This window comes from Ochotona princeps, chromosome 11 (assembly GCF_030435755.1).
Source record: "Ochotona princeps isolate mOchPri1 chromosome 11, mOchPri1.hap1, whole genome shotgun sequence".
NCBI lineage: Eukaryota > Metazoa > Chordata > Mammalia > Lagomorpha > Ochotonidae > Ochotona > Ochotona princeps.
This window is the reverse complement of record NC_080842.1, coordinates 56,793,953-56,807,765: the sequence shown is the minus strand read 5'-3', so window position 1 is coordinate 56,807,765 and position 13,813 is coordinate 56,793,953. Positions and strand designations below refer to the sequence as shown.

At 38.4% G+C, this 13,813-nt stretch overlaps 1 pseudogene; it reads right to left on the bottom strand.

Moving 5' to 3' along the window:
* Positions 1-12,616: 12,616 nt before the first annotated feature.
* LOC101524770 (large ribosomal subunit protein uL23-like) lies at positions 12,617-13,067 on the bottom strand (annotated as a pseudogene).
* Positions 13,068-13,813: the final 746 nt, after the last annotated feature.

Here is a 13,813-nt window from a genome sequence, read left to right as displayed (position 1 = left end):
CAAGCACACTGACACATAGAACTGACCCTCATAGATGGTGAAAGGAGCAAAAGCATGTCAATGTATGTCAAAGTTAGAATTGGTTCGGAAAAATAGGTAATGTTAAACACTGATAAATACTGTTCCATTGTCAACAAGACACCTTCATGCTACAGTTAATTAATCTCATGCTCAAATTGGTCTCCTAACTATTTCATTATGAAGAGTTTTGCAATTTAAGAAAGAAATATATCCCTTGCATTGCCTATTGAATGCTGATTTGGCTTTCCACTATAAAATATGAGTAGCCTCTCTTATCTCTCTCAGATTTCCTACACCAGTGTCCCTAAACAGATGCTGAGATTTGTTCAAATAAGTTAAACAAAACAAAACACACAAATAAGTGAAAGTTCCTGTTACGTGGTCTTACAACAACTACTACTGAAAATTCAGACCTTTGAATTTGTCAATGTTTCTGAATTTAAGAGGTACATAATCATGTTGGTATATCTACGAACAACTTCTAACCTCCATCCCAAAGACATCACTGTTAAAGTTTCTAGAAAATGTGAATATGTTGCTTTCCAGTGCAAAATTCTTTGCAGATGTGAATAAGAATTCTGTGTGCGAATATGCCCACATGTTACCTGGGTGGACGCAACTGTTATCACAAGAATCACATAGATGGATCAACTCCCAAGGCCTCATTTTGGAGAAAAACAGTTTTTAACATTGTACGCCATGAAAGGCAATGTTAGTATAATCTGTATTTTGGTATAAGGTAAGATGTAGTTATTTGCATAATGTTATCCAACTCTATGACTTTAGCAATTCACAATACATTCCTGGGATAATGCGATCTGGAATTCAACCCACTCAGTTTGGTTTTCCATGTTCATAAATTTTTTCTTTGTTCCTTCCTTGGCTTTCTATAACTGCGATTCCTGGCCATCGTCTTGCAGTTTGTGGACATTGGAGATAATTGTTTCCTGAGAGGTTTCAAACCACAGCAATTAATTGAGGAAAAATTAATAATCATCATTATTAAATGTGGCAGATCTTTTACTAGGTAGTAACCTATGCACAATTCAGAGAAACATAGCACCAACTCCCAGAAATTTTTAGTTACAGCTGAAAGAAAAACTTAGGCATTTACTACATTTCTGATCTGTGTATACTCAAGGCTTTTCTTCTTTCTTGCTCCTGTGGATGAATTTTAGCTGTTTTCTGAGTGAATTATTAGAATTCCAGGTCATCATATATACAAAGTGTATATCTCTGCTATCTCGGTTTTCAGAATGTTTTCGTTTGTAACATAGGGAGAGAAATGCTTTGGAAAGAAGAACAGCAAACTTGGAAATATCATTTTTCTTGTAACATTGCCTTGACAACCTTTGTATATCAGCTGTATTTACTGATGGTGGAACTACTTTTAATTTTCCTTCCTTTACTCCCTGGTAAGCAAAATGAATTAAGCAGCATCTCTGTTTGTTTTTAAATATGATGGAAAGTTGAAAGTGAGGCATTTGGGAGCATAGAAACAATTTTAAATGAGGCAGCAATGAGTTTAGGGGACAGATTCACAACCTGGGAAAAAAAACAAAGGAAAGCTTTTAAATAACAAAGGATTTCTTTCCCCTCCCTCTCATTTCCTCTTTTTAAAGCTTTATGAGGCAAATATTTTACAACTGGATGTTAAATGGAAACAAAAGCTTCATTGCATACTAATAAATATAAAATCATAAGAATAATTATGTAAAAATATATTGCACTTGGTCTTCCCCGAAAGCTAGATTTTTTCAGTGAATTTGAGTTTATTACATTCATGCTGGCTCTACTGATGCTATTTCTCTGGACTGTAAGTGATTTTTTTATAGTTTATCCACGTTTTCTCTTTTAATTAACGGTGGATATGTAATTCAGCACCAGGCAGCATTTATTCCATAATATTAGTTCCTAGCTTTATGGAGACAAAGCTCTTCATATACAAAACGCAAGCTCAGCTACATAGACTCCAAGATAATGCTTTGTAGTATGCCTCACTCTGTTCTTAGCAGAGCTTTAGTTACTAGATGTCTGCCTGTCTTTGGGTTCCCTGATCCACTTTAACTTCCTGGATCCTACATCTGTGTAATTCGAATCTCTGGAGTTCCTTTCTGCACCTTCACACAGGGTTTCAGTGAACACAGGTAGGTTCCTGTTTTAATAGAGCTATGGGCTGTATGTTGCAATCTGATAGATTCTTTGAACTGGCCACGAAAAAAGCTCTTCGGCTTGGTTGGAATTCCAACATATGAGGAGTTTTTATAAACTTTATTGAAAAGTCATGCTCTCTTTTATTTCCGCTTTCCAATGAACTTTCAATAGACTCTTCATGTTTGCACTGGTTTTCTGAAAATTGTTAGAGAGGGCCATTATCTGCCTCTTCAGTTGCAGCTAGTGGTATGTTCCAATTTGTAGGGGCTACTCTAACTTTAATTTACCCCACTCTCGGGTACAAAATGGCATCCTTATGCATTTCTTGAGAATACTTTTGACATTGGAGAAAATGAGTAGGGAAAAAATATGAGAAGAGTACATTCTCTGAGAATTTGACATACATCTATCATTCTGTTAAGTGCCTTATAAACTTTATAATTAAATTCTTCCTACGTTGGTGTAGATTGTTTAATCCCATAACCTCCTCTCTTTCTCTCTTTTAAGATTTATTTACTTTAACTGGAAAATCCAATTTACAGAGAGAAAGAGTAGGAGAGACAGAAAGAAAGATCTTCCATCTGCTGATTCACTCCTCAGAAACCAGGAGCCTCTTCCAGGTTTGCCAAGTTGGTGCAGGGTCCCAAGGCTTTGAGCCATCCTTGACTGCTTTCCTAGGCCACAATCGCGGGGCTGGATGGGAAGTGGAGCAACCAGGATACGAATAAGTCTTACTTCAAGGATAAGCGAATTAAGGTTATATGTTAATAATTAGTGCCCTTGTTGTTTTGTCTCAGGGGTTATTGCAGTAGAGAATTAGTCATTGTTATTATGATCAGTATTAGCAGTAGTTGTACTGTTATTATAATTGAAGATATTCCTTGGGATAAGACACAGTGGAGCAGGCTGTCATCTCTTTTAGAATAGCAAATGGCCAAAGATTCCACAGTCTGCTTCATGTAAGAGTGGTTTTTTTCTGCTTCCTGGGTTTTCCTGATGAAATATTCTATCAGAACTTGGCAAAAGGCTATGAGGCCAAGTTAAATTTGTGTGTTTCTAGTTATTTGCAGTATCACTCTCTGGTATCACTCCTTGGCCGTGGAACAGATCATAGGTTGGTCACCACACATTCAGGTCACAGAAAGCAAGTCTTTAAACTGTAAACACATCCTGTACACCTCTATCAAGTGGTAAAGCATCCCAAGCCAGTAGTTTAACTTGCTCTGCCACATGCTGGCCTTCAACTTTGTCTATTTTAAAGTCACTGGATTGGAAACACATTTTGCCTGCTGATTCTATTTTTCTTTTTCATTTGACAACTGGTTTACAGGCTCTGTAAATTACTATGTGGCCATCTTAGAAATTTTTCATTCTGCATGTTACAGCAAGCATTATCCAGATGGGTACAAATTTAATTACTTTCTTCTGTTGAATTTCTAGAAAACTTTAGTGGAGCAAAACAAAACAAAAAACACAAAAACAAAATAAAAAACCAAACAGAGCTTGTTCTTTGAGCTTATTGGGAAGAGTAGGGTAATAATGTTGCTTTGCATTAATGTTCCTTATATAATCATTCTTGTTACACAGTATATATACTTCATTATATGTAAAAAGAAAAAGAAAAATCCCAAATAAATAGAAAACTCTGGCAGACAATATGCATACTTGGAAAACCAGTTATATCTACCATTTGTAAATAATATCTGCACATTAAGTAATAGATAAATAGATGATATTAGCAAAGATTTTGTACGTAGACTGTGGGGAAGTGTTAGCTCAAGGGCTGGTGTTGTGGCCCGTTTAGTTAAGTCACCAACTACAATTCTGGCATCACATACGGTACTAGTCTGAGTCCTGATTTATCTACTTCTGATCCAGCTTTCTGTCTGGGAAAACAGCAGAATATGGCCAGATATTGCTGACCCTGTACCCACTTGGGAGACCCAGATAGAGTTTCAGTTTTCCCCTGGCCTCCCCCTGGCTATTGCGATCATTTGGGGATGGAGCCATTGGATGGAAGATTTCTCTCTGTTGCTCCACCTTCTTTGTGCATGTGTCTTCCCTTCTCTCTAAAACTCTCCCTTTTGAATAAAAAGTAAACAAATAAATCATTTTAAAAGGAAAATATAAGCTATAGATGCTAATCAGTTAATTTTAGACATGATTGTTTACTGTGAAATTATTTAATTTTCTTCTACATTTAAAAATTATCACAGTGAAATAGTGGCAAATGAAGGTTGAGGCCGTGATCCTGAATAACACTCCTATATAATATTCAAGTTTGCTGTCTCTAATATATTATGGACATTGAAGTTATACTGCCTTGTATTTCTCAGATTGATTTTTATTGATTAAAGGGCTCACATTCACCCAAAAGGTTTCTAAATTTACAATGAGTGAGTTCCAATTTACATCCCTATGCCATGCAAGCATCTTAACTGGGGGAGACTAGTGCTTTTTTCTTTTAGCCCTGGGTTGATTGTGTGAATGCATGAGCATGTTGGGAATGAGTGTGGAGGTCATATCCACTGGTACCTAGTTTGGGAATTTATTTGAGGGAACGCAATGGTACATCTTGAACGTAGCATCATCTCAGAACATTTGCGACGCCTTGGTCTAACTTAAGGTAATTCTATCAAAGCTGCTTCTTGTTATCCTCCAGACAAGATTGTGTTTAGGAAAGAACAGGAGGCTCATTGTCTATGAGGAAGAGAAAATATCTGTCATTTTCTTCCATGCAACGTTCTTGATGGTTGCTTGCAAATCCTTGCATTTGTCCCACGAGGCTCCAGTGGAGCATGTAAATGCTCTTGTGGGAGATGCCTACTCTCTTCACTGTCACAACTAATGGTGTGCTTGAGTATGTCCTTTGAAAAACTCCAATAAGTGCATACAATTTAAGAACATTCTTTTACTTCACCAAACTTGGAATACCCCCTTTCTCTGGTGATGCGTGCAGGTTTTTCTATAATGTATATGCAGCTGCTTATTATGTATTTGTGGGTATTAATGTATATGTGCTGTCAGGAGGGCCCAATTTCAATCTGAGATTTAAAAAGAAAGGAACTAAATTACAGAGATATATGGCTAATATATGCGTGTGTATTTAGTTTTTTAAAAACATGTACTTCTGCATGTGAAGATAAAATATACAGTATCTTGAAGCCTTCAAAAAGTGGGTGGCCTGAATGTGTGTGGAAATTATAAGGCCTGTAACAGGGAATTCTTTAAAAATGAATTCTAATTTGTTTGCAGCTGTGACTTTTTGCATTTGTCTTTCCTCACTGCTCTAGACTATGACAGATTATAGCAACTAAGATAACATCACTGCTAATAAGATGGGGCATTTCCCTTGACACTAACTTTAGCAACTCTTCACCGCCCAGATAAACTCAGTACTTTCATATGAAAACCCGGGTCCAGAAAAAAAACGCAACCTCAGCTTGTCCCTGGTGATGCTATTGTTGGCAGTTGTTCATGGATGATAAATTGCTTTGATTCCAGAGAGTGGCAGGGCCTGCTGGTTAAGTTGAAACTTAGGGAAATACCAGAACCAACTAGCTCACACGTGATGAACTTCTAATTTATCCTTGTTAGGTTCTTTTTCTTTTTCCATTACTATTTCAAGCAACATGTTTGCTTTCTTTGTTTTTAGATTTTATTATTTTATTTTTATTGTAAAGACAGATATACAGAGAGAAGGATAAACAGAAAAATCTTCCATCTGCTGGTTCACTTCCCAAGTGGCTGCACTGGCTGGAGCTGAGCTGATCTGAAGCCAGGAGCCAGGAGCCAGGAGCTTCTTCTGGGTCTCCTACTTAGGTGCAGGGTCACAAGGCTTTCGGCCATCATCTACTGCTTTCCCAGGCTACAAACAGGAAGCTAGATGGGAAATGGAGTAACTGGGCCACAAACTGGCACCCATATGGGATCCCAGAGAATGCAAGGCAAGAATTTAGCCACTAGACTACCACACCACGATCCATGTTCAGTTTTGTATTGCTAAATTGCTAAGCTAGCAACGCTGATATTTGTGACATATCAACTTTTTTATTATTTTCATTTTAGAATATTTTATTTGCAAGGCAGACAACCCTTGAGACTGAAGACACCAGTCAGAGGACAGAAATATTCCATTTCTACTTTTTTCTAAGTTCTCACAACAACTCAGAGCTGGGCCACTCTAATGGCAAGAACTTGGGATCTTTTGTGGGTTTCTCAACTTGGTGGTGGGATTTCAAGCCCTCCTGTCTTCTAGTTTGTGTGTTAGCCGAAGGTAGGACTCAAACAGAGGCACTCTGATCTAAGAATGTGATCATCCCATGGAACACCTGAGCTACTGCTACTAAACCTATTTTTTTTCCTAATGACTGACGGCTTTGTGGTGTTACTCCTAACATCCTTGGTAACTTCTTTTTCTTTTCTTTTCCTTCCTTGCTTGCTTTTCCCCCCCTCTCCCTCCCGCCCTCTCTTCTTCCTTCCTTCCTTCCTTCCTTCCTTCCTTCCTTCCTTCCTTCCTTCCTTCCTTCCTTCCTTCTCTCTTTTTCTTTCTTTCTCTCTCTCTCTCTCTCTCTCTTTCTTTTGTAACTTCATTGTTCAGTGTACTTCTTTTATAAGATTCTTACAACAATTTAATGCATGGATTCAAGCAAATGTACATGAATTTCCTTGACTCAGAGTTACATATTCAATTTAAATTACCAACTCACTCATTTTTTCTTTTATTGAATTAAATTTGGTCTTCATGTACACATTTGGTGTACCCTTGCTGATACTTAAAAAGTTCCTTTCAATCACTTGATAATAAACCTAAAATTAAGCGACAATAATATTTGAGAGAATGTGCTATTTCTCAAAAAAAAAAAATTTGTTGGTATGATAAAGTACTAAAGTATTAGTAAAAAAGGATGTAAGAAGAGGTATGAAATATATAATATGGAAAAGAGTTATAAAAAGGGAGAAGAATTGAACATATTAGCTCTCAGAATATTGAAAAGTAGAAGTAGCTCATTAACACAATCGATATCAATCTCTTGATCTTCTATGTTTAAAGCTGCACTTTCTATACCTCGTGTAAAATAGTGAGTATCCAATAAATATTATTTATTATGACTTTTATTAGGCATTGGCCTAAATCACTAATGTATTCTGGATTATTTCCCTTTGCCAATATCTTTTTTTTAAAAAACTCATTTATTTATTTTATGATACAATTCCAAGTACTCTGGGACTTCCCCTTCCTACCTGCCCCAACCGATTCTCCCAATTTTATTACACTAATACAATCCTTCAGTGATATATTCATCGTCTGCTAGTTAAGCGTATCCTGACATTGTAGATATGGAGAATGGCAGTCTAGTATCCTATTGTCAAGAAATATTTAACAGTTTCATCGGGAGTCCATCTTTGATTTGGAAGTTGAGATGCATTCTGCATTTTATTTTCACATTTCAATATGAAGGTCTCTATTATACAGTTCCTATAGATCACTATATGCATATGCATTTTTATGTATATATCAATTGCTTTTTAATTGATATAAGATTGTAGCCTTATGCAAATGAATATTGTAGACTTATGCAAATGAACATTGTATTTCTATTACTCAAAGAAGAGGTTGTTTTACCTACCTGATTTCAGAGAAATTAACCTTGTTCCCCTTCAATTTATTTCTTGTTTTTTTTTTTTTTTAAAGATTTATTCATTTTATTACAGCCAGAAATATACAGAGGAGAGACAGAGAGGAAGATCTTCCATCCGATGATTCACTCCCCAAGTGAGCCGCAACGGGCCAATGCGCGCCGATCCGATGCCGGGAACCTGGAACCTCTTCCGGGTCTCCCACGTGGGTGCAGTGTCCCAATGCATTGGGCCGTCCTCAACTGCTTTCCCAGGCCACAAGCAGGGAGCTGGATGGGAAGTGGAGCTGCTGGGATTAGAACCGGCGCCCATATGGGATCCCGGGGCTTTCAAGGCGAGGACTTTAGCCGCTAGGCCACGCCGCCGGGCCCTATTTCTTGTTTTTTTTTTAAAGATTTATTTATTCTTATTGGAAAGTCATATATACAGAGGAGGAGAGACAGAGGAATATCTTCCATCCACTGATTCACTCCTCAAGCGAATGCAATGGTCAGAGCTGCACCGATTGGAAGCAGGAGCCCGGATCCTCTTTCCCAGTCTCCCACACGAATATAGGGTGCCAAGGCTTTGGGCCATCCTTAACCGGAGCATAAGACAATCAGATTGAAAAGAAATTTTATTTGATGTTTTATGATATAATACCTAAGAGTGTTTTTTTTTTTTATGAAAACTATTTGTCAAGAAATTTTAAAGGAAGAAGAAACTCCTGAAGTGTTGTTATAGGTATGAAGGGAATTAAAACAAGTGGATTAGGAATAGTGTTGTCCATAGTATAGGACTACAAGGCATGTGCTTGTAGATAAAATGTAGGTTACAATAAGATGGCCTTAGTAATTCATTGCTTATAAATTAAGGCCTACCCTCTTATGATAAACATATGCACGTGAATTTTTATATACCTAATTTAAATCTCATCCCAGTAGTATTGGTAATGAAACAACACATGTGAAGTCTTCCTTTAAGCTTGTAGCTCTATTTCTTTATCACTAAATTGAGATAATGGCATTCTACTTGCAAGATTGTTTTGAGGTATGATTAAAAACTATTCTGAATGAATCCCTTATCATAATTATTAGGATCACTACTATGTAAAATACAACGAACAAAAGTACAAATAGAAAGCAAGAGATATCAATGAAGATGTGAAGCATTTACATGGTTTATGAACGTGTATGGGTAGTATGGAAAGCAAAATAATGAGGCCTCAAAAAATTTGAATTAATACTAACATATATTTTAGTGATTCTATTCTTGACTATATACTACAGCAAAACTATATATTTGTCACCCAAATTCCTAGCAGTATATTAACCATAAGCCAAATTGGGAAACTGCTCCAGTATTCACGGACTAATGAGTCAACAAAATGTCAGATACACAATCAAGTATTTGTCATCCTTAAAAAGAAATGACATTCTGGCATGCGCTTCCATAAGGAAGAGCTTGCAGACATTGTACAAAGTGAAATATGGAACACTAAATGACAGAAACTCTACAAATCCACTTAATGTGAGCATCTAGGGTTTTCAGGCTTAGGAAGTTATTATCTAGAGACTATAGAATTTTAGTCCACAAAATAACAAATAGAGGAAATGGATGGTAATGACGCTTGCATCATGTTGTTAATGTAATTAAAACCATTCAGATGTATGCTTATGGGTAGACAAAGCTCCATGCTCCTGGCTTTGGACCTGCCTTTCTCTGGCCATCACAGTCATCTGGGGATTGAGCCAGCAAATGGAAGATTTCTCTCTGTGTCTCTTTCTCTCCCTCTAACTCTACCTTCCAATCAAAAATGAATAAATTCTCCAAGGGGAAAGAAAAGAACATATATTCTACTTAGAAATTATTTTGAAAATATTTTTGCATTTCAATTTATGTTAAGGTTTGCAATGTTTTCTGCTTTTTTCCTTTATCTCCTAAACTTAGATATTATTAATGTTGGTCCCACTTTATGGGTTAAAAGTTAATCTTGCATTTCTAATTTGAAAGTAGAGGTGATATTTCAAATTTTATGCTTTCAAAAATTTGCCCCGAACATTTTTTCTGAAGTGTTTAGCTCATGGTGATAGAGCAAGTGGAAGTTATATAACACTATGTATTGAAACACCAAATATTTTAGGTGGACAACCCCAGGTAACTACTGAATTGTAACACTAACTGAAAATCCTGTATGCCTTGAGAAGCATGGCAGAAACATTGGCTTGTTTTCATATTGCTCTGCACACTGTTAATTATGCTCTGCAAGTTACTGCCTGCTGATGGCGGTTGTTACACTGCTTTTAGCAGCATTGGTGGATCAGCCTCGCATAGTGGCACTGTGATTCTAGATGACACATTACAGTGAGTCATTTTAAATAAGTGTTTAGAGACATTGAATTGTATACAATGAGATATTTCTCTAGCCCTTCTCAACTCACAGGTCTGGGAAACTCTAACTCAGGCTTCAATACTTTCATATTTGAGATCAAAAAAATCAAACCAAGTACGAGGGACTGTCGGCTCTGTCAGTGCACTCCTCACTAACAGCCACAAATGCAAAAAATTTTTTTTTGTTCTCTATGCTTCATTGCTATAATAAGCACTCCTGTTCTGAAATCCGCTTTGTCAAATTTCTTTCTTCTTACCTATTCTGCTATTGTCTTTTCATCCTCTGGAAGAGATCCCTGTGTTGGAACAAGTGGCCTCTCTCTGCCCGGCACAAGGTAGCAAATCTTTACAGCATGTTGTGGGGTCATTAGTAACTGCATACAGAGGAGCTGTAAGGTTCATGTCCTAGCTTGACACAGAGGGTTACGGGCCCTCCTCAAAGCACTTGGGCTACCGAGGAGAATGTACGACTCTTTTTCAGGCAATCCATAGTTCAATATTGACAGGAGCATTAGAAGACATTTCAGCTTGCCTATTTTTGCTGGCTAGAAAGTCCTGTAATTGTGGCAGGCAGGGGGCAGAACGCCTTTGGTGGTTGACAGTGAAAATACTTGATCTGAGCTCTAAAAGCCTTTGTAGATATTTCTATCTAGAGAAGAGCGCCGGGCTGCATTAGCTGAGTCCTTGAGATGCAATTGAGGAGGCAATGCTATTTTCCTTCTGGCTGAGAGAAATGGCAGAGCCTCTTCGCAACAAATGATCATAAATTGCCCAGTGTCTCTGAGGCAATGAGAGGGCTTGCATGCCAGTGCTAATGCAAGCTGCTCTCATACCTTTGGAGTGGTGCTTTCTATTGGGAAGAAATAGGACCTGAAGACAAAGCTACCAAGGTAAGTCTCTGTCCCCCAGGTAAGTGCCAGCAAAAGGGAAAGGCTTTCAACTCTTATACTATTTTAAAAACAGATTGTCAAAACCCACTGATTAAATCAAAAGGGGCCCAGAGCCTGAGAGACTCAGATCAAGTGAAAATCAGAAATCAGAAAGCGAGTGTACAAGTAAGAACTTCAACCGGCTTTAAGCTGTGCTGGCAGTTCTGCATTGCATTTATGTTTATTTTGCTTTGCTTTGATTTAAATTCTGAAGAAGGCCCTGTGTGTCACCTTATTGTGACATGTAAGTAGAAGAAATGCCCATATTCCAAGTTGATATTCAGAGAAAATTTCTTGTTCAGTGTTGCTTAAGGCTATTTTGGTCAGTTTTTAAAAATGCCTAGTGTATAATCCAGGGATTCTTAAACTTGCTGAGTTGCAGTATCTCATTACTTTAGATCATCCACTCTAATACTAGAGGGGGAACTAATAAGGGGAGGGGATGATTTGGGGAGGGGGAGGAAACATCCCAGAGCCTATGGAACTGTATCGAAAAAAATTTTTTTTAAAAAGAAATGGAAAAAAAAACAAACAAAAAATATTTTGTAAATGCACATTACACATATATGTATATGTTCACAATAAATGCAGTAAGGGATCTTAATGTACTGAGATTGTACCCATAACTATGGTTATGAAAGTTTCTTAGAAGCTGTGGAGTATCATATCCATTTAAAACTCAGTAACATTAATAGAAAGATTTTTCTACCTTGTATCCTGGTTCTGTTTAATCTTTTTTTTTTTAAAGATTTATTTTTATTACAAAGTCAGATATACACAGAGGAGGAGAGACAGAGAGGAAGATCTTCCATCCGATGATTCCCTCCCCAAGTGAGCTGCAACGGGCTGGTGCACGCCGATCCGATGCCGGGAACCAGGAACCTCTTCCAGGTCTCCCACGCGGGTGCAGGGTCCCAAAGCTTTGGGCTGTCCTCAACTGCTTTCCCAGGCCACAAGCAGGGAGCTGGATGGGCAGTGGAGCTGCCGGATTAGAACCGGCGCCCATATGGGATCCCGGGGCATTCAAGGCGAGGATTTAAGCCGCTAGGCCACGCCGCCGGGCCCCTGTTTAATCTTTTGATAGCACAGTTGTTGATGCTGATTGTAGGACATGTCATTTCAGAGCTGTGTCCAAGGCTTTAATTACTTGACATAAATTATCTCCCTTCTAATTTCTTCAACATGTTTATGAAAATGTTGACTCCTATTTTTTCCAAGAGACTTTAGATTGGGTGGGGGGGGGGGGAAGAGTAATGAGCTTCCTTAACGTGGTACAAATAATAAATGGAAAATTATGGTCCTCGATGTGTATCATCATAATCCCAAATGTGAAACATTGGCAAAGAAGGAGGAAAAGTATGAAAGCAAAGACATTTGGATAGTTGTTGAGAGATGCCGAGTAAAGTTTTCATTCACATTTTAGAGCACCATGCAGTGAACTTCTTTTATTATTTTTTTCATGGTGAAAAACCTATACTTAAAATTAGGCAGCTGGATGCGATTTAGATGATCCCAATTTTGCTGACCACATCCACAGCATCAAAATCAGGAGCCAGCCACACGCACGCCTTCTTTTCTCAGGTCTGATCCAGAGTTTGGCTTTGGCGACCTCAATGTCATAGAGCTCCTTCACAACTTGTTTGAGCTGGTGCTTGGTGGTCTTGACATCCGCAATGAACATGAGTGTGTTGTCTTCTGTATTCCTCATGGCCTGCTCTGTGGTCAGGGGACATTTGATGGCATAATGGGCAAGCTTGTTTCTCCGGGGTCCCTTTTGTGAGCTCTTTGGGCTGCCACCGCAGGTGCTGCATCTTAGGCGGAGGGAGAGTGGGTGACATGCGGCCTTCTTGTGACTATGCATATCTTTCAGCGCTACCTTCTTTGCCTTCAGTGCCTTCACTCTGCTTTGGCTTTGGAAGGGGCAAGAACTTCTTTTTTCGCCTTTGGCGCCATCTTAATGAAAAACTGAACTTTTCAAATTCAGCAAAAGGTTATTAACTACTCGCGCCATTGTGAAACACTTCTCTTGGTTGTCAGCTCTACGACTTTAGAACTGTTGACTCACAGAGCTGGTGGACTAGGCACCGACTGATTTAGATCACAGTTTCCTGGATCCCGGGGTATCAGACATTTGTTAGAACTTTGGGAAAGGGAATCGATTTCTCTTCCTCTGTTTGCATGAACTACTAACCTTGCCATTAGTTGGTATGGTGTTAGGCACAAACATGAAGTCTGGAAATAAAACAGCTACAGCTGGCCATTGTGGTAGGAACAATCAAAATTCTCTGTGATCATGTCTGTTTCCGGTGTGTACTTTCTGTAATTCTTGTCAAGATGTGGAAGTTCTTCTTCCACCTCTTACATCCAGACTATTGTTTTTTATTTCCTTTGACCAAAATAAGATCGAAAAGATTGTGCATCTTTGAGGCTGAGCATTCGAATCTTCCATTTTCATTATTTTTTAACTGTGCCCTGAAACTGCGTGTGAAGAGGCCGTCTAGTCAACAGGAGCGTGATACGGCATGAGAAAGAGGCCTGTGGCGCTCCAGAAGCCTGCCTGGTTGACTGTCAGAGCCATGGGTCAGCGACCTAGAACTTGGCACCTCAGTTCGTTCTCAGCATAACGTAGTACCTCAGTGAGTACGGTGAGAAACCATAGCTCAGCAACATTATCATGGGAACAAGTTATTGTCTTGTTA